The 22,362-nt window shown below is 31.0% G+C and overlaps 1 long non-coding RNA gene across 1 annotated transcript in view; it reads right to left on the bottom strand.

Moving 5' to 3' along the window:
- Positions 1 to 22,362, bottom strand: part of LOC146530731 (uncharacterized) — a 161,255-nt gene that overhangs the window by 137,270 nt on the left and 1,623 nt on the right. Inside the window, exon 2 of the long non-coding RNA XR_014878858.1 lies at positions 15,217 to 15,297. This is a non-coding gene — a long non-coding RNA (uncharacterized LOC146530731). The remainder of the gene's footprint in view (positions 1 to 15,216; positions 15,298 to 22,362) is intronic.

Raw genomic sequence — 22,362 nt, 5'->3', positions numbered from 1 at the left:
CTTTAACCTTAACTACTTTCGTTCATAATCACAAAGCTTTGGATGTGAGTGTGTGTCTATAGCCTTTCGTGTAAAATTATGTGTGTTATATTATAATGTATATGTTAAATGTTTTTGCGTTTTATTAAAAAATTTGGACTTCAAAGGCAAGGTGATCTCACAAAACTCTTCAGTTGTGTTGAATGTACAGTATTTTATCATTAACAGCTTACCTTAAATATATGAAAATAGATAGTTTTATATTAAGAAATTTGTACCCAAATAGTTATGTTACATTTCTCTTATTAATTAATATTGATGTATATTTTTTATAATGGAACTTAACCAGCGAACTAAAAGTATATTGTTATATAATATCCAAATAATACAAAATCCTTACATAATATCTTATATTATATTCTGATATATAAGCTATAATTACTATAGTTTTATCTAAATTAGTTTAGTAATTTAAACGTGAAAACGAAACAAACATCCATCCTCACGAACTCTCACATTTACAATATTAGTCGGATGTAACTTTATGACGTTTCCAGTTTGAAAAGGATATGAATGCTACGAGTAGGTCGATGACTCATAAAAAGGCTTTCTATGTAGCGTTGTGATACGCGGGACACTCTACGGGGACAAGGGTGTCATTAGTCAGTAGAATAGAATAGTTGAATTATTTTCATAATTTATTTTTGAATAGTAGGCAGGTAGTTTATTTTCTCCACAGCGACAATAAGCACAGGCTCGTTAGCACAACGTATGACGCACTTGGTATATATGCTATTCTATAATAAAACAGTAAAAAAATGTGCCTGTACGTTGAATATATTTGCGAAAAATTATATTGGGCCTGGGCACGATATAGGCTATATTCGAAATAAACTTCATAATCTAAATAAACGGTAATAAATAATGAAATGCCTGTATATCCACAAGCCATGAGAAATCTGTGAAATAAATAGGTATTATATGTAATTTAAAAGAATAAAATAAATTCACCATATATATTTTCGTCAAATAAGACTTTTTGCTCGAGACTTCTTAAGCAAGCAACGAACTTTAAGATGGCTCTCGCTGCTATTTAAAAGATTTCTTAGGGAGATTTAATATGTAATACATCGTAGTTAATTCACTAAACACTCTATAGTATGCTGTTTTTTTAATTCAATTATTTAATTACATACATATAATTTAAACTTCCCCGCTCGAGGATTTTTTTTTCTGTTATATAAAAACAAAAGATACAACATTTCTAAATAGTTTAAAGTAATAAGCCAAAAATGTAGTATATTTTATTTAAATAGTCAGCTTTTGGTTGACGATCTGCCACTGTAAGACGATTCCATTCCTACTAAAAGGATTTCTTGCGGAAATTTAATATGTAATACATCTAAATTAATTTACTTAAGAACTGAAATATTCCAGAGAATCTATATTAACAAAGATTAACGTTATTAAAATTGAAGCGATTGATGTGTTTTAGGAAGTATTCTTAGGGTCTCACAGCCTCGACCAAGAAGGAAAATCGAGGAAGAGCATCGTGAGGTTTAAGTCCGTCCATACTACCCGTATGGACGGAGTACACAACCAGATCCCGCGAATAGTAATTACTATAAAATATTAATAGTAATAATCAACAATAATAACGCAGTGCGTATATGGTAAAATAAGTATTTTATAATATTTCATCATAGCACGAACCACTAGCGCACACAGCTAAATGTTTACCATTTCCATTTAAAACAACGCGACTGTCTCTGCAATACTTAGCAGGTATTTATCAAAATGTTTGGAGTAAGCTCCTTATTCGTTATGAATGCAGAACTGCCAAAATAAGGCATCCATAGCCGTCTCGCTATTTCGCAAACGTCGAAATGCAAGAAGCGATACGGCTAAAATTTAACCCATTCAAATAACTTTAAAATGTAATTTCATTCTTTGTGAATTATCAGAAATATAATAGTTTAATATGTTTATTTTGTATGTGATATCATTACATCGTAGTTCAAATACTGAAAATATATTTAAGGATGTTGATATTTAAAACAGAATCACAAAGTATATACATACGTCCGAAATTTTTATCAAGTCTTAATGTGTTTAAATGAAAAGAGGATACAGAATGTAGAAATCATAATCTCTGCTTTCCTTACAAAATAGAGAAGATGATTAGGTGGCCAAAAAATCACAAGAGTGTGACTGTAAGCTCGATGGTGGCTCTGGGTTCAAGGCAGGGCGCGGCGTTGAACTCCGTCTTGCAACTCACACGCAATGCCTCAGAACTCGGCGAAAAGCGGAAATGGAACAGTGAAAATAAAAAAAACGTATTAATTAATTATAAAAGAACACATAAAAACCCTGTTTTCATTTGGCTATTGAACCCTAAATAGCAATCTCTTTATGTTTCAAATACCCATAATAATATATTGTCAGTCATCATTATATACCATAAACTATTCCATCAAGTAAATATTAAATGAACGTTTGTGTGGATCTTTTAGTATTATTTGTATCGGAGAGTTGTTAATACAGTACGGTACCATGGTACTAAAGAAGATATTTATTTTGAAAAAATTACTCATATTTAAATTGATTTTTGGACTATATTCTGATTGTAGTTCCTCTAAATTAATACGCCTGCTTGCAAAATTATATTGCATACTGTATATTGTCATTATTTTAGTTGTTTATTTATATTTTTTTCCTGATCATTTCGCTGATTTAACTATCACTAGTTTGTTGAGATTGTGTACTAATATATTGTTCTCATTATTTTATAAAGAAAAACATTTTATCCATTTACATTCGGATATCTCTATTATTGACAAAATTATAAAATTTGACTCTAGTAAAAATACATTTTCAGCAAGTACTTTTACGTTTCTTTTTATTTTAATTATAAAATTTATATCGATTTACGCTTTTAAATATGAATCAAATGCATTCGTAATATTTGTTATTATATATTTCGTAAACACGACCAATTACTTAAGTTACTTAAGCAGTAACATGACTTTTGATTTATTCCACATGAGGTTTAAGTTTATAAGAGAAAACGTAATTATGAAATTAAACGACAATAATTTAAATGTTGAAGATAAATTACGCACTATAAAGAAGTTTATTAATGTGTACAAAACGCTATTGGATAGCGTTGATGCTGCCATCCCAGGAGTGCGAATAATGGTGCCTAAACTCCTATACTAAACTAGATTGCTTTAAATAACTTATTTGTCTTCTTTCCTTTTATTTAAAAACTTAACGTGTTGGATGCCAATGCTACATCTAAACAGATCATATTTACATATAAAAATAATATGAATATTCTTCTGAGAAAATCATGAAGGAATTGTTTTTTTATCATTCTATCTTAACCCGGCGTCATGGGGGTGGAAAGTTTTTACACGGACGTGGGGGGCTGGGTCAGTATTACCTAGATTGGTGATGCAAATATCTTTCTATTATCTATTTGAATATTTTTTGTTCTCTATTTTCCGCTAGTAGAGTATTGATATTTACCAAAAATGCTAATATTAAAAAAATGGTTAAAACGGTGCACGTTTTTTATTTGACAAAGATATTAAAACTTACGAGTGAAAGTTATTCCATCATCAAGGAAATTTAATGAAAATAAGCTTTAGCTTTCATAGCATATAAATTGGAATTCGTTATGTATGAGAAATATTATTTCCATTAATATTTTTTACGTCCAACTTACCTTAAAAAGTTACTGAATGCATCGTTCATACTTTTTTGTCAATTTCATTAACATCCAAAATCTCTTCGTCTGTACTGGTGAGAAAATATGTATTTTTCACAGTCCGTTACTACATACTATTGAAAAAATATAAAATAAAGTTGTTCACAAGAACATTTCAAAGTCACAAAATAATGCAAGAATACAAAAAACTATAATATTAAAAATAAATTATTAAAAACACTTTAGAAAAAATGTCGTAAAATAATTACACAGACTACAGGTATGGGTCCATTGATTTACCTTTTTTACCTTGCATTTCTTATACCTCTTAACGCGGCCACTAAGCAACGGAGTTCCCGTTATATAACGGGTTACACGTATATACGTATAGTACTCCTATGTATGTATAATACGTTATTAAGTTTGAAACTAAATAGCTCCAGCTACTGAGTAGAGCAGCAAAGTTTATAAGTCGATGTAAAATTATACGCAATCCACGTGGGTAATTATGACCCAGCCCCTACAATGAAGTGTTAAAAACATATGAAAAGAATAAATGCTAAATTACATTAAATCTTTTTTTATATAGCTTGAATTAATATAGTAAATTTTATTTTATTTTGTTTTCAGTTATTCTCTGGATTAGTCTTCAATATATTTAAAATAATTTTTATAATATACTACAATATTAAAGACTTCATAAGCATGGTAAAGTATCTAAACTATTTTAACGTAAAATTAATCTTTTAAGTAATGACATAGTAATTAATTAGTAATATTTAAAGGGATTTCAACTAAATCAACTAGCGTATTTCTGTGACGCCATTCTGGGCACGTTGTTGATGTTTTGCGCAATAGTATTTGCCGAAATGGTGCTTAATGAGTACGACCAAATAAATGAATTATTAGTCGATGAACTTCTTTTATGCAATAGTAAGTATTTTTTTAAGATACAAATGTTCTTAAAGACTCAAACTCTTTTTTATATATCAATAACGCGAGGTGCTGCCAACACCTGACAGGCTGGCAGCTTACAGTGCTGAAAAGTGGAGAACATTCGTTTTATCATCCTTAGCACTAGATTCTCTCTTTATATTCGAGCTTTTCCACAAAATGATGACACATGCTAGTAACTACTTTGTATAATAATAAATTATTAATATAAATTAATAAGGATTTTGTTATAAAAAAATATTTTAGTGAACAGTAACATAGCAATTCAATCAGGAAAGAAAAAATACTCACAGTTCCTAGAGGCAATTTCAGCGATGTAGGGTTACATAATCTAGTAATATCTAATTGATCTCTATTATTCATCAGATAAAGACTTGCGTACGGAGCTCCTTCTCACAATGGACTACGTGGAAAGTCGCCCACCTAAGTACACAATATGGCGGATTTTACCCATCGATCTTAACCTTATAATGGGATTTATTAATGTTTGTGTTACCTATATAATTGTTTTGCTGCAGTTTGATGTTTAATATTGTAGTGTTTATTAATTAAATTAGTTAATACATAATTCTAAGCAATAAATTTATAGATTTGAGGCCATCGTGGCGCTGACAGCGTCTGACTGTAAGCGCGATGATTGCAGATTCGACTCCCCGTTGAGGGAATGAATTATTTTATTAACCGATTTTAGGAGAATAAAGCATGGCGTTGAGTTTGCTGTCAATATCTCAATTTCGGGCATGAAGCGGAGTAAGAAGTGTCGTAACTCTAGATTCTTTAGCCCGCTATATGTGAAATACAGTGTAACAGTTACATTAAGCTTGAGAATCATTGAAAAATAATTAGAAAGCGGTTTGATTCTAAATATATTTAACACAATATTCTAAATCTATGAATTATCTTCGCTTTACAACTAAATGTTTGATATATTTTTATTTATTTATTCAAATTTGATAAGCTAGTCGTTACCAAAAACAGCTAATGCAGTGAACCGTAAACATAGGCACGCGCACTACTCACCCGTGTTAGAATAAACTGTGAGAAATGAGTTAAACTGAAATAAAATTTAAATTTTTATTCCATTTGAGTGAAATATAATATTAATGTATTTTTTATGGTTATTCATTAAATAAAAAAAACTAATTCTATACATATTTTTTTATTTCACATTATAAGTTTTGCCAGTCTCCATAAAGATAAAGCATATTACCTACAGATTTTTTTTTTATGTTTTGAAAATTTAAATTCGTGTCTTCCTGTTTTTTTTAAATATCAAACTTTATCTCACAGAATAGTTAAAGTTATTCTGGATTTAATCAAAGTAGGTTTGTTATAGCAAAAGCTCAAAAGCTTATAAAATATATATACATAAAACTTTGCAAATTTTGTTATTAGGTGTCGAGCCGTTTGAAGTATAAATTTCCATATCGGAAATCAAGTCTGACGAAGAAAATTTCCTTAGCATTGATTTTTAGCAACTTACAAAATATTTCACAAGATATTGTTTATTTATTTTTAAGTACTTCTGGTATGATTAGTTATGTCTATTTTTATTAATAATTTTCCTCAGCTCAACCAACCTCAATACATAATATGTTAGTGTCCAATTTTGTCATGTTGTGTCAAAATGGCATAAAATCTATGTACATTAACATTAATATCAGTAAATTAATAATGGGATTTCAATAATATTTTTTAAAGTATCACCATAGACTCATAAATTAATAGACTAAATCCAAGCAATTTAATAAATCATTTACGAATAAATATTACAAGTAAGTACTATAAAAATATGATCTGTTTATTTTTTCAATCACATGCAATAACAATTTTATCATCTTTTATGAAATGAAATACAGGAACACAAACATTAACGTATTGTAAAACTTAGGTAATAACGAAAAAAAAAGAATATTGAAAACGTTATAATAAACATGAATTGCGAAGTCCTTAGTAATAAAATAAATTTCCATTAAAGCTATTTGTCGTTTCCATTAAAAAAAATCTCCTCCAATACAAAGGGATTTTCGCGCAACAAAGATGAAACATCGAAAGCGACCAAATCCACTTTATTTTGTGAGTGCTGTAATTTCTCTCTAAAAGCTGCAGTTTGTTAGTTTTTTTAACCGGTCAATTTTAGGATTTTGGTAAACTCTGGGGTGTATAGACTAAATCTGAATGAGAAAATATTTGATTTCAAATAGTGTTGTTTCATATGTTATCGATAAAACAAATGTAGTAATTTATTTGCCTATAACTATTAAAAAAATAATTTTCTTCCAATATTAAACAAATTTCAAGTTTTCATTATGATACCTATGCATATAAATATTATGATATGGTAAATACAGCTTCAATTTTGCATAAATTGTCATTGAGTTTTATTATAGAAAAATATAACAATGTTATTTTTGACGAAAAAAATATATTCAGAGTATTAGCGTACAGGCTTGGGGACAAATTCGGTCCCGCTGTGCTAGCGAAGCGCGAACATGGGGTCCGTACCTACCAAAGAGCTGGCTGGCTATTCACGCGTGCCAGATTGACAAGCGAGGAAAATACGAAATGAAATTGGAACCTTTTATACAAATTCTGGACTCAAACGGTTATCAGACTATCAGCGTGACCTGATTCTCTGCTTATCGATAACCTGGTGTTCATTGAAATAGTGATGTGGACGTTACATTTCATTCTATAAGCTATTAATGTAATTGAACTCTATCTCAAATCATAATTACAATATGAAATTAAATTGTTATACTGCACAATACATAGGTATATGGTTTCAAAGTTGTCGCAAACTATCCCTTCACGGCAGATCGGTTGTACCATTTTTTTTCCCTAGCCTGTACTGTCCTATTGTTGGGCAAAGGCCTCCCTCTACTTCTTCCACTCTGGTCTATTTCGCGCTATTGAGCACCAGTCAGGCTTGTAATGGTCCAGCTCGTCTCGCCGTCTCCGTTTTGGTTGTACCAATGGTTTCTTAAAATTTTATCATGAAAAGACCTGGGAGTCAAGAAAATCTAATTACTATTATTCATTATAAAGAGTAAGCAAGATTTCAAAAATAAATAATATTGCCACTGTTTTTGTTTAATTTACTCTAAGAAAAAATATTTCTGAAAAATAGTTTACCAAATACATCCATATGGTTGATTATGCAAGCAAGTAAGTAATTTGCCTATTAATTAATTCAAAAAATAACGACCCATTTTTCTTGTGTTTAACTTTCTCATTATACCTACATATGTATAAATATATCGTTATGATATTACGGCAATTTTAAGGGTAGCTGTATTCCGAGCGTTATGGAATGTTAATGTTCCTTTACGGCGTCATAATTGTGGTCTCCTTCAGCTATATTGCCATTCCAACTCGTCTCGCTCTTGGATCGGACACTATACCTACGGATACCTTGATTTAATAATTACAACCGAAATATTAAAATAATAAATAATAATTAATAATAATAAACTTAATCACCAAAAATATTATTTAGAAAAAAGACATCTTCAAACAAAAGGTCTGGCTGCAGTAGCTGATAATAGTCCAAATCAATACAGAACGTCCGTCAGACCGAAGCCCGCTAAGTTATTTAAAATGCAGTCGACACATCATCCGAGCGCAAATGCAATATTCGCCTTGCTCATGCGGAAACATGGTTATTTTCAATCAAGGTTTTTCATCACAAAAATCCTTTTAGCTCTAGTTAATTTCATACATACATAGGTTAAATGAAAATTTTCGAAACAAAAGATCCATTTATTGATTTAAAACAAAATGACTCCGTCAACCCTATAACTTTTCTATTTTCTATATGAAAACAGTAATGGAGAGGTATCATTACGGTGTGCAATTATTGGAAAAGTAAATTAAAATGGCGGTCAATCACTATGCACAATATTATTACAGAATATTCTCTTGGAGATATTTTTGATTTTTTACATTAAATTGTTGCTTAAAGGGTGAATCGAATTTATTTTTTTTATTTATATCTGTGCATATGTAGCATTTAGATTTTGTAATGATATGTTATGGGCAGTTTACATTCAGGACCACAAAATCACCTCTGGTGATGACTTACGAATGAATTCTATCGTGTAATAACAAAGAAGAGAGATGATAAATATAGCTTTAAGTAAAGATTAAATATTAATTAAAATATTTTTAATATTCTTAAAGTGCTATTCCACACTTGGGAACGAAGTAATTTCTAAAAAGTATCTCAATTATAAATTAAAATAATATAAGCTGAAAATTTACCTTTCAAAATTTTTATTTTAAACAAGAAACTTCATGGCATTTCAAATATCAACTTATTTATTTTATACTCTGTTCTATCTTACAATAATGTTAGCCGAGAATTTTGTTTTGTTTAACTTTTATATATCTACTGTCATACAAAAGTTTTAACAAGCTCCACTCAACTCCTCTCAGCGAAAGCTTTAGGATTTTGAAATGTATCATAGACGATAGCAGGTACAAGATAATACTTATTTGTGATGATTTTCAATTTAAATATAATATTTGCAATACATTTTTTTTATTGATTGTATTTTTCGCTTACATGGAACATTTTTGACACCCTAAATTATTATATAGTAATGCTTACTTAAGTTATGATAATCGGATAAACAATAAGGCAGTTAAGACCTGTCCATCATGAGAGTCCAATCAATAGATGATTTTAAAATTGGCTTTTGTGGACATTTTTTAAGTAAACCCTCTTTCACATGAATTGGTTGGTTATTCTCTTCTGTGATCTTGTTACTGAAAGACTAATTGCCTAATCTATGATTACTAACGCTTTATGGTGGTAATACCAATATTGGCCACCATCTATGAATACCCTACTCTCTATCAGTAAGTGCTTAGCTGTTCTTACTGTCCCATTCGTACGAAGTTACTTTGAAATGGAAGAGTCATTTGGAACGCATTCAGACATAATTTTAAGAGTAGGTACTAAAGACTAAGATCTTACATTAGGTTCACCATTTTAGAGCTAACTAACGAGTTCCATAATTAAATATATAAAAGTATAGTGAAAATATATTTATAGTAGGATATATTATGACCGCAGAAAATTGATATTTGATATAAATATTTCTCTCGCGGACGTAAAATGTGGTCACTTTCCCTATTATCCAATAAGTTATTGGTTATATTGATTGCAAAAGGATTGTCTGATATATTAATTTGTAAAATGCTCTCATCGTATTTAATAAACCTAATTGGTATAACATTTGAAAAAAAAAATTCTTCAACTCTCTTCTATTACTTATAATTTAAACAGATTGAAGTTATTATTCTATTATATATAGTGCGAGGTATTAAACGAAATATACACCAACATGTATATTTTTTCATTTATTGCTTAATTTTCTTGTAATTTATAAAATTGGTATATTTTTTAACAGATTCGATTTAAAATGGGCTATTTTGAATATGTGAAATCAAATCTTTATAGGATTTCATTAAAATCTTCAATGTACTTTTAAATATAGATTATCTACATTATGTTATTATTGTTAATGAGAAGTATATTTTGTTTATTATTCAAAATTGTTTAAATCTATGAAATTCAGACATTTTATTACTATAACTTAAGAAAGGAGCTATCCATATCTCAGTGAAATTTTATTAAAAAAAATATATATAGGAAATATTCCTATATATATATATATATATATATATATATATTATTTTATGTTGTGCATCATCTATCAATTCCTCGAATGTAACCAGTTTAATTCTATAACGGATCAAGTGGATTGCCTCCGTAAACTTGTCTAGGGCTGTATATCTCTTAGGTCATTCACACTATCGTCTTCCTAAGCTGCCCTTACAGTTATATCTCAGTACAGATTGCAATAAACTTATTTAATAAAAACAACAAACTTGTCACATGACTAAAATTAAAGTATATAATTTTATTTTAAAATCACCTATATTATAAATAAAATATAATATTATCAAGAGGATGGAAATTCTGAATTGGAGCAATCACCATTATAATTTATAAAACAACTTTCAACCATGTTTAATTGAATATATGATTATAATGTAAAGGTAAATTTTACGCGAATCTTTTGAAATACCTATTGAAAATTAATTAGACCATACAAAATTCGACAAATAATGATTTGGTTCGGGTAGAAATCTTAACTAAACGTACTCGACCGGTGACCCAAAGGTTGTTAAACAACCTCACAATCAATATAAAAATTCATAGAATTTGAAAATTTATGTTCTGAAAGCAATAAAAGCATTTTATAACATACTTCAAACTTGATGAGATGAAAACTTTGAGTTTATGGAAGAGCGGTTTTGCAAAGCAAAAACGTTATCAAAAGTCTCTTGTGTACTACGCTCCAATACACTGTCTCGATATATATTTTGTTTCGTTACGTTGATTTCTGTATCCGATAATGTATAGTATCAAGAAATGTAGAGTGCGTATGTTCAGTTTACTTATTATAATATTTTTATATGTGGACGCCATCGTGAATTAGTTAATCTTTGTTTTTTTCCCTAGCCTGTACTATCCCATTGTTGGGCAAAGGCCTCTCCACTTCTTTCATTCTGGTCTATTTCGCGCTATTGTGCACCAGACAGGCTTACAATGGTCCAGCTCGTCTCATCATCTCCGTTTTGGTCTGCCAATTCTCCTTTTAGAGCTCGGAATCCACGTGGTAGAAGATTTCGCCCAAGACTCTTCAGGCATGCGGCAGACGTGTCCAGCCCAGTCCCATTTCAGCATAGCGGCTTTCATACCCACGTCAGCGATTTCTGTACGAGAGCGCAGTTGGGTGGGAGCGCAGTTGGGTGGGCAAAGATATAAAAATCCGAAACCGGATTTTTATATCTTTGTTTGATTTTATGATATTATGGTTTTACGTTCAATTTCAATTTTGCGAAAAGTATTTTTTAAATTTATCTTAAAGCCGAAAGGTCAAAAAAGTTCCTTACCTTCCAACATTTAAAAAAAAGTATTTATAAAAATACAGTATTTTTCCAGAGTTGTAATGTCGATCGTACATACGCCCATACTGTATGTAGAACAAAAACTAAGGTATTAAGTAGCGTTGCGGCTTTCAATTCACAGTAGCTACGGTTTCACCGGACTGTCCGCGTTTGACCCGTCCGTCGCGCTAGTTCGTTGAGATATTTGATTTAGCTTTGACGACATGCCATTTAAAGTGCACGCCAGACGCCAGTACGGAAACTATTTACACATTACATATGTCATTTGAACTAAAATATTATATAGGCTACTACTCTGCTAGACTTTAAAGATTATTTATATAGAGTAGGAATTAATTATTATGAAAAGTATTTTTGATTTCATTTCATTTTAATGTAGGAAAAATATAAGGGGAAAAAACGTCGATTTGATAAATGTAAAAAGTACATCTATATATTAAAGACAATATAATTTATATTATGGTTGTAACGAATCATGTATTAAAGTCGTACAAATGAACAAGAAAATAAAATTTCCCATAATATATTTTTTTATTATCACAAAAATTATTATAAGCATTATAATAAGAAACCATGTAAGAATTCTTTTGAAAAACCAATAAGTACCAATAAAAGATATTCATTTGATCTTAGATGAGAGGTACATTTTGTTATCAATTGTGCTACATAAAAATGAATGACAAAGAGAGTCAATAGATAAGTCAGTTAATAGGAATCAGTATGAATAAGTAGGTATTCGTATACGTTTTTACGTATTCAATTACCTAATGGGTTCTCAGGTTCGTCATATATTGGATATTTCAATAAGGAAAAAGGCTTTAGACAACCGTCGTGGCATTGTGGAAAAACAATTTGCACTTTGCATCGTTCGGTTTAAGTTTTAGAAATATAAATTTGACAGAAAGGTAAACATTTATTTTACATTTTTTAGGTGATATTGAGGCCGTTATGGTGCAGCGGCACAAAGGCGTGATTGCGTTGTGGATTCGATCCCCACTCGAGGAAGTGAAATATTTATTTACGTTTATATATATTTCCATTTGTTCGCTCTGGTGTCAAGGCAAAGCGCGGTGTTGAGTTCTGCCACTCAACACGCAATGCCGTAAGTGCCTTAACACTAGGTTCCCTCTGCCTACCCTGCTGTGTGCGGGATACAGCGTGAAGCTAATTTACCACTACAGCTAGCCACTTAGGAAAGAAAATACTTATTTTACCCTTTTAATACATTTTATGAAACTCTACTCAATACTTTATTTAATTTATTAATACTGTTCTTATAATCTATGAGGAAATAGTTTTACAGAACACATAATAAATTACAACAACGCGCGAACTAATAAGTCTGTAACATGTATTTCAGTACTTGCGTGCGGTACTATTTATAAGATAAATATTAATAAGCTGCTTTAAACACTGAATACTCGGAGCCACATTTATGTTTGTCTTTTTGAAAAACTCTCTCTCCCTCTCTCTCTGTCTCTCGTCAAATGTAATAACGTACAATTCGACGTAACGTTTTATTTTTCTTTGCTTGTGATGTGTTTTTAAGTGTTTATTTTACTTTCCCGTTACACGAATTCTCGTTAATTTAAATGAGCTCATGTTTTTCACTGTTTAGATATATTTTTAAAATAAATATAAGCTTGACGATTAGCTTAGTTTATTTAAATAAAATAAAAAGTTGTATTTTTATGAAGCATATGGTAATTCAATAGTTTATTTATATTTTCTTTCAACCTAATCTACAATAATATTAAGATATTAAGTCAATACAAAATTGTAGTATATTTAACTAGTAGTAATTAATATAAATACACGAAATAATTGTAACAGTGCCAATATATATTCAAGCAAAATTTGCACAAGCAAGTTCCCTTAGAGGCTGTGTTGAATCTTTTTTTGGAAAGTTAAACAAAATATGTTAAAATAACTGTATTTAAATCCCAGTTATTGAATAAAATATAATTTCAACACGTTACAGTGTATAAAATATGAATGACATAAAACATCTAGTATAGTAGGGCATCTAGGTCGACAGCAAAGCTCCCTGAGTCCCAATAGGAAGATACGTCTCCATTTTTGCGCCCCCGGGCCCCGGGCGTATATAATTTAACCCATAAAGACCGTAAGGGACAAAGTTTGTAACGCACTAAGTGTATTTCAGTAAAAGTTTGAAAGTTTTCAACTTTGCAGTTAATTTGTTTCAGCAGTTATTATTAATATTCAACGTAAAAAATCATTGTTTATTATTTTAGATATACGAATGATGAAAATTAAAGCATTATCAATATTCTACCTTTGATTAAAAATAGAATTGCATATAAAAATGAATCATTAATTACGATTCATTTGATCCATTCAATTAAATGAATCAAAAATAAATCATTAATTATATGACACATATAGATAATACTATGTATATAACGAAACAATCTAAATACAATTCTTTAGAACATTTAAAAGTAAAGTAATTTCCAGTGAAATAATTCCTAATTTATATCAATTCGGAGGCTCGCAAACATTTAAAAGCATTCAATTCCAAAGTTTTCCATTTCACTTTTTCCTTCTTCCCTTCTCTGATTTATTATTTGTATAAGAAAATAATACAGGTAAACGGTGCCTTTAAGAAGTAGTTTTTGGATGATATAATGATTACTTACAATTATTATAAAAAACATTATAATTTATAATAACGATTTGATAATTGAGGCCATCGTGGCGCAGCGGTGCAACGTCTGCCTGTAAACACGACAGTTATGGGTTCAATTTCCAATATGGAAAATAAATTGTTCTAATTTCCGCCCTCCCAGGTAGTGTTGAGTTCTGCATCTCATCACGGAATGTCTCAAAAATTGATCGAAAAGTAGACAACGATATGTCTTAATGAAAGGTTACTTCTGCATATCCACATAACTTAAGGCTAAAAAACCATAATTATACAAATTAAATAATACCGATGTATATATTTTTTCTAGTTTCCGGTTGTTTATACTGTTAAGACATAAATATTAAACATTTTTCTCCCTCGAGTGGGAATCGAACCCACAACCATCGCGTTCACACACTTGGCCCCAGCCCGTGCGCCACGACCATCTCAACATAATTATATTTTCAAATCTTCGGGTCAGTTCTTAGTTTTTTTTTAAAAAAGGAATTTTATTAGGATGGACACGAAGTAATAGAAACAAGCTATCATTTAGCTGACATGCTAAATGTATGTATGAACGCTATTAGCAGATTTGATATTGTCACATCGAGGGCTTCAATGTCAGTTTGCCGCGCGACACCCTCGACAGTGCTAATTACTGATTCTATGTGTGATGATGCTGTCAAAAATAAAATAAGGTCTAAACGTACGAGAAAACAAAACTTGTAGTACGTATTGCTAATGTGCAAACAATAAATGCAAAAATTATTACACAAACATAAACTAAATTATATATTTCTTTACGATTTAAATATAAATTGAAGTAAGTGTTAAAGTAATAAAATAACTATAAGCAAAAAGTAAATTAATTTCTAATTTATTCGTATGGAAAAAAACAAAGTCATTTAAAAACAGCAGACGAATGCGAATTCTTACCTACTAAAGAGATGTAAATGAGAACGGCAACTTCAAACTGGCGCCTTTGACTCGGATCACTTTCCACTATTCCAACAATCCGACTCTGTTATTTTCACCCACAAAAGTTCAGAAAATAGTCACCAACGAGAGTTTTTTATTTATTTATTCTTATTTACACACATCGAATAAGTTCTTAATATATCAACTAACAAGAGAGCTACAATTATAGATAATGGGTTAGAATAATTTACTAATGATTGAATATTATATTAGATTTACAAAATAACGGTACGGGAGACGGTCCACTTCAGTACCGGTAGGATTGGAAAGATCGCACGTCACGGACAGGAGAGGTTCACACACGACCGAGGAGACCGAGTCGACGTGAGTGACGCCGAGCCGGGGCTCCCGCCCGCCTAACGCCGCGCTCCCGAGAGCAAAAAGGATGCAGCGAGCTAACCCCCGGCCCCGCGAATATCGCCGTTCTGATCTTCTCGTCAGAGTCTCAAGTACTCTTCACTGTTGGCAGCGCTCGTTCGGAGAGGGAGGGTTTTCTCTGCATCATTTCCATACTGGCCTATCTCGCAATGGCCTAGCTATGGAAGAGTAAAGCTTAGGCTTTAAGCATTGAATTCATTGTAGGCTAGCCCGGTCGAGATGAACACCTGACGTTTGGCGTCATATCGCGAAACATATGCCCCGGTTGGCTAGGTGTAGCAAATACCATAACGAATACTTTGGCTGAACACGCGGCATATTATGCAACGTTACGGTCGTGTATTGTGCAGTTTAAAATTTTCTTCTCCTTCGAGTAAGCTTTTAAAGAATGCGAGTGCCTTCACTATGAATAATATGAAGAATATTGTGTTTTTCCGAGATAGTATTTTATCTTGAGAATCTTGCTTTATTCTTATAATAATAATAATAAGCTCATATTTCCTAATGTCTTGTTTGTCACTGTATTAAATGGATGTCATAAAACTTAATGTTTATGAAATACACTTATATATATTTCGTTATAATTAATTTGTATTTTATATAACTGAGGATAATTAAATGAGTCTGAACTCGATTGACTTGATTAATTTATATTAATTTAACTGCTTCTTTTCACTTTCTAAGCAAAACCAGTTATATTTGTTTGTCAATTAACATGTGCGAGTATATCCGTTTATAACACGGCCCTACCATTTTCATTAAAGCTCTCTTTGAGCGTCACATCTGACTTTGTTTACAAACTATGCAGCCAATACGGATATTGGCAGTGCGTTTTATCACCTTGTGAATCTATGGATTGAAATTCAGAGAAAATAAATAATAAAATGAAACTTATTTCTTAATAGTATAATATTAATATACAATGCACAGATTTGCAATAAATAAAATTAATATGGGAAAAAAATATTAAGCTTTAGTATCTCTTAATTATCGTATACTATTTTTTTCTATGTAAAAAGGTTAACAAGTTCTTCAAATTTTTCTTCAGCCAGTCACAGTTATGTCATTTCACATGCGTATATTCAATGTCTCAAAGCGATCAATGTAGGTGGTGTCGTGTAAAGTGAACTATTAATTTAATTAAACATTTATGACTGTTTTATGCCATAATTTTCATTATGGAAATACACATATTATGGAAATTGAATAAAAATTCAATAATAGCTGTATTTAGGAAATTTAATGGTCTACACTACTTTTACTTACATAAGTAAATTGTGTTTCTAATTGTATTACAAGGTTTTGTAGACCGACCAAAATGATTTAAGTCAGCTTACTTTTTTTAAATATATATTTAGAATACAAAAAATATATATTCGTTAAAATTTTATTGTTATAATCATAAACAAAAAAATATTTGATTTTAATCTATTAAGCCAGTTATTTGTTATATTCTAACTTACAGATTTTGCTAAAAGGCTTAAATATTTTTTTCTAGCTCAAAAAGAGCGAAGAAATGAAAATATTAATAAATAATAGATAATTAATTTTCACAACCGCCATGCTTAAAATCACACGCTTGTTCCAAAGCACCACGACAACCCCAACAAATACTTAAATAATCTTACCACCCTTAATTGTTCTAATGATTAAATAAAAACACTTCCGGCACTTCACAAGTCGCTTTAATTCCCGCTTTAGTAAACAACGTGTGTTCCGCGAGCAAATAAATTACGTACTATTGAAGACTGCTACAACGTTCACGGGATCATTGCGGAACATCAGCCGGAAGTTGCCACGTAGGAAATGAGAAAATAAGCCATATAAAGATATACCTGTCATATTTTATTATAATTTATGAAAATAAACAAAAATAAATATCAGCTTCACGCTATATACCACACACAAAGGCGCAAAGGGAACCTTAAGTTCCATTCTCCCCTTTCCGTTGAATTCTGGAGGCTTTGAGTGTTGACTGGTGGAAGTCAGAGCCAGAATAAAGAAATGTAAATATAAATTTAATAATTTCTCGTTTCACCACGAAAACAAACGTTTGGTTTTATATTATCATACCTGAAAACATTCATTGTATTAACAAACACATACCTATTAATATTTAAAGCTCATTTTGTATGCAGAGTGTAAATTAAAATACAAAAGCCGATTCATTGGTTTCGCAATACTCTTTAACCCTCAAAATGTTTAATAGCCTCCGCTCAGGTTTCCTGAGTAAGCAAATTACGTGTCATCGGAGGCGGGACCTCAGTGAAATTTGCATGGAAACATTGCGTCACGTCGCGTCGGTCGCAGGCGGAAGTAGTCGCTGAGAACGACGTGTCAACAGGCTGATAGGCCAAATGGTGGTTTTTGTTTCCGATTTCGTTTCCATACTTGCTTTAGCTAGGATTTAATCATTTTTGTGACTAGGGTAGTAAATAAACAACAAAAACTGTTTGAGCAAGATTGTAAGACAATGACAAAATAAATTCTAGTTATATTTTTTTTTTATACAATTATTTAAAATATAATATGATATGAAAATAAGGGCGTTGTAAATAATATAGATGTTACGAATATACGCTTTTAGATAGCACAATATACGACGTTATTATTATTTTACGGCACTATTTCTTTCATATTTAAGGTCAGGCATAAGGGATAAGCCGAAAGAAAATTTCATGAACTCTACACGTAAATAGTTGAAAAGGGACAAAGGTGTATGGCGAAAAAATCCGTTCTTTCAAAATATTTCGGACGAATATTCCAGTTGTTGTAATATTTTTATTGGATATGGGTATATGAATAATTGGAAAGTTCAAGTTTATGGTATGTTTATACGCATTTTCTCTTAATACTTTTAAGTTTATCTATTACTAGCGGCCCGCTAGCGGTTTCACCCGTGTGAACTATGTTATTATTAATTTCTGTCTCCATGACTACGTCCTAGTGACGTCTATGCAAAATTTGAGACTCCTAGCATTTGTAGTAATGAAGTTTCATACAAACTTTCGACCCCAAAAACAACCCCTTAGAAATCGAATATTGCAAATTCCCGTCTTAGCGAGCACCTACGTCCTAAAAGTAACTCCTATGCAAAATTTGAGATTCCTAGCACTTGTAGTTTCTGAGATTTCGTGATGAGTGAGTGACCTTTCGATTTTATATATATATATAGATATAGATATATCTGTAGTCTATAGCCAAATTATTTTCTATATTATAATAATTGTGTGACAGTAAAAAGGATTTTAGGCCACTAGTGGCGCATTGGCATAGGCGAGATACTATAAACGTGATAAATTGTGAGTTCGATTCCCATTCGAGAGAATGAAATATATTTTCATTACTTCGCTCTAGCATCGAGGTAGAACACGGCGTTATGTTCCGGCACTCGACACGAAATACCTCCAGAATTTAGCGGAAAATGGGGAACGGAGTGACTTAACGCTAGGTTCCCAAAGCCCATAGGCCATAAAGCTAAAAAAAAGATTTAAAATACTTTAAGTGTACTATGAGTGTATATGGTATCGATGTACAGTTATCTATAGATAACCATATTAAATAATAAACCAAATTTCCCTAAATACTAATTATAAATATCAATAACAACATATACTCATTTCAAGAATAAGTAGCATAAGAATAGTTTTGTGAGTAAGTCAGGTCAGTACTTACGAAGCCTTACCACTGTTGACTATTGTATATGTGTATAGCTATAAGTAATTTATTTGTATGATTTCATTTAAATAGTCCAGCATAATATAATACTAATATGCTTATTTCGGATATATATTTTTATTATTAAGAAGATTTAATATGGAATGTCATAGCCTTGTGTCAGTTTAAATGAGAACTTCCACTAACGTCTCATTGAATGAATAGTCTGTTTTTGCTTGACTGTAAAGCTGCAAAACCATTGACTTTAAGGACCTATAACACAGTTTTCCTAAATATACATATAGAAACCAGTGGATCCGAACGTGGCTACGCCCGCTTGAACTATACGAATATTTATTAAATATATTTATGAAATTATTTTCAGTTTTCAATAGAGAGATGCGTTATCAAGGTCATTTTGGGTGACGTTTCCTAACAACAAATTGTTGCTTAGCAACGGTCGCATAGCGACGGTTGTTAATAAAATTCACTCATTAATCTTTATTTAAGTCAAATTAATAAGTATTTTAATATATTGGTATATATCGAAAATATTGCAAATATGAGAAAAAAAAAAGTATCCTATGTTAATCCCGAGACCCTCAAGTATCTCTATATGAGTATTTTATCACAATTAAATTAGCGGTTTGGGCCTAATTGCGTAAAAGACAGACAGACAGACAGACAGACAGACAGACAGAGTTACTTTAGAATTTATAATATAAGTATGGATGGATGTAATAGTACTTACAGAGGTATATCAGCAACTATACGCATGACTACATATGACGTCTGTCCGTCACACCGCAAATCGATCGCTGTTCGCAATAGTCGTGTAGATTTGCCAGCTAAATATAATATGAACAACTACTGATAAATACAAGAATAGAAGAATACAAGAATAGAAGAATACAAGAATAGAAGAATACAAGAATAGAAGATTATTTGTGGTCACATATAGGTATGTTAAGCAGTTACCTCAAGTTTAATCTAATATTGTTTGTCTCGGATAAGTCAAACAGTTCGTAAAATAAAAAAAATGTCAAATAATAATTTTAAGAATATAACTAGATGTTTTAAAATTAATATTTTAATATACTTCATATGTAATTAAAAAGCTAACGGCACTACACATTGATGTATTTATAATTAAAAGTGCCTTTTAATGGAACAGAGGCATCCCCACAAAATGCGGATGGCGCGCGGATACTCGCCCGCCGAAGTTAAACTAACTTCCGCTTCCGTTGTAATCGCATTTCCTTAATGTTTCTGGCCGAACTGAAAATATGCTCGTGTTTACTAAACAACAGACAATTTAGCATCAAAACTGTTTTACCAACTTTGTGCTCACTTCTATTAGATACTATTTATGCAATGACCATATTTTCTGATAATATTATCATTTTATAGCTTATAGCTTACAGCTTATAGCATTTATAAATATCATTTTCACGCTCTATCCCGGATAGGCAGAGGGATCCCTATTCCCCACACCTACAGCTACATTTCACCTACAGCTATACCCCACATTCTGCCGAATTATTCAAGGCATTGAGTGTTGAGTAGCGGAACTAAACGCCGTCTTTTACCTTGGTGCCAAAGCTAAGTAATGAAAATATGAATAAATAATAATTCTTTCCCTCGGGTGGGGATCGAATCCACGACCGTCACGTTATAGTCACACCCTTATGCCCCTTTGGCACAGGGGACGGCATTTATAGCTTATATTAGCTTATTTATTTGAGCTAGTTCTACAAAAAAAAATAAAATAATAACATCAATTGAAAAATAACATTAATATAAACCAACACGCTGCCCAAATGTTTATACAGTTAGTTGAAAACAAATATTTATGAACAATTTTCAATAACAATTTCATTGGTGTATTTTATTTTAATTTTGACTGGTACAACAACGTCGGTGCATACGTTATCGCGCAATATAGTGCATACTGTTTGCATTCGAATGCGGCTCAATCACCCGTGAGCTTCCCGCCATGCATGCAAGATAGCGACTTCATTGTCACTATATATATATTGTGAGGCCGTTATTTTACCGCAAACACCCTTGTTTATAAATTATCGAAAATATTTAACGATATCATTGATATTGTTAGAATATTTTAATTAGGATATCTTCTTTTATCTATATATATAAAATCGAAAAGTCACTCACTCATCACGAAATCTCAGAAACTACATGTGCTAGGCATCTGAAATTTTGCATAAGAGTTATTTATAGGACGTAGGTGCTCGCTAAGACGGGAATTTGCAATATTCGACTTCTAAGGGTTTGTTTTTGGGGTTGAAAGTTTGTATGAAACTTCGTTACTACAAATGCTAGGAGTAGTAAATTTTGCATGGTCGTCACTTATAGGACGTAGGTACTCATGGAGACAGAAATGAATAATAACGTAGATCACGCCGGTGAAGCCGCGGGCGGACCGCTAGTACATTTATAAATTAGATATTTTTTTAGCACAAAATATTTTTATCAATATTATTTTAGCATTGTTTAACCTTATAGAGCGCAATAATTAATGTTACTTACTCAAAAATGTTATGGAATTTAAAAAAAATGGATTATATCTATTTTGAATTATGACATACATACATACATCAATCTTTACTTTAAGTATTGCATTGGTAAATATCTTTTGTTCTTTAATATCGACAAATATATATAATACAGTTTTGTAAGTCAGGTAGGTACGTTTTTAAAATAACTGCTAAATTATTCCAGTTCCAGCATTAAAAACATATCGAGAATAACTTAAGCAGAACACAAAAGCGGTCAAAGGAACCTTTGTCTTGTTTATTCGAAGTTTTCTTAAGCGAAATCTAACGAAGTTACAATTTTTTTTAAAGCTCTCTAAATAACATTCCGTTGTCTTTGACTTAGAACTGTGAAAATAATTTAGATAACTTGTTTTTTTATAAGTGATAAAAATATAACAGAAATTCATAAAAATATTTATAATTTTATAATATTATCAAATGTAACACTATAAGGCGTTAAAAATACATACTCTTTAAAAACATGTTATTTCAATACAGTTACTTATTTTAATAAA

Source organism: Heliconius melpomene, chromosome 16 (genome assembly GCF_056956725.1).
Source record: "Heliconius melpomene rosina isolate 202511_hmr_F chromosome 16, ASM5695672v1, whole genome shotgun sequence".
NCBI classification, from domain to species: domain Eukaryota; kingdom Metazoa; phylum Arthropoda; class Insecta; order Lepidoptera; family Nymphalidae; genus Heliconius; species Heliconius melpomene.
The sequence above is the reverse complement of the archived record's forward strand: the minus strand, read 5'-3'. Positions and strand labels throughout refer to the sequence as shown.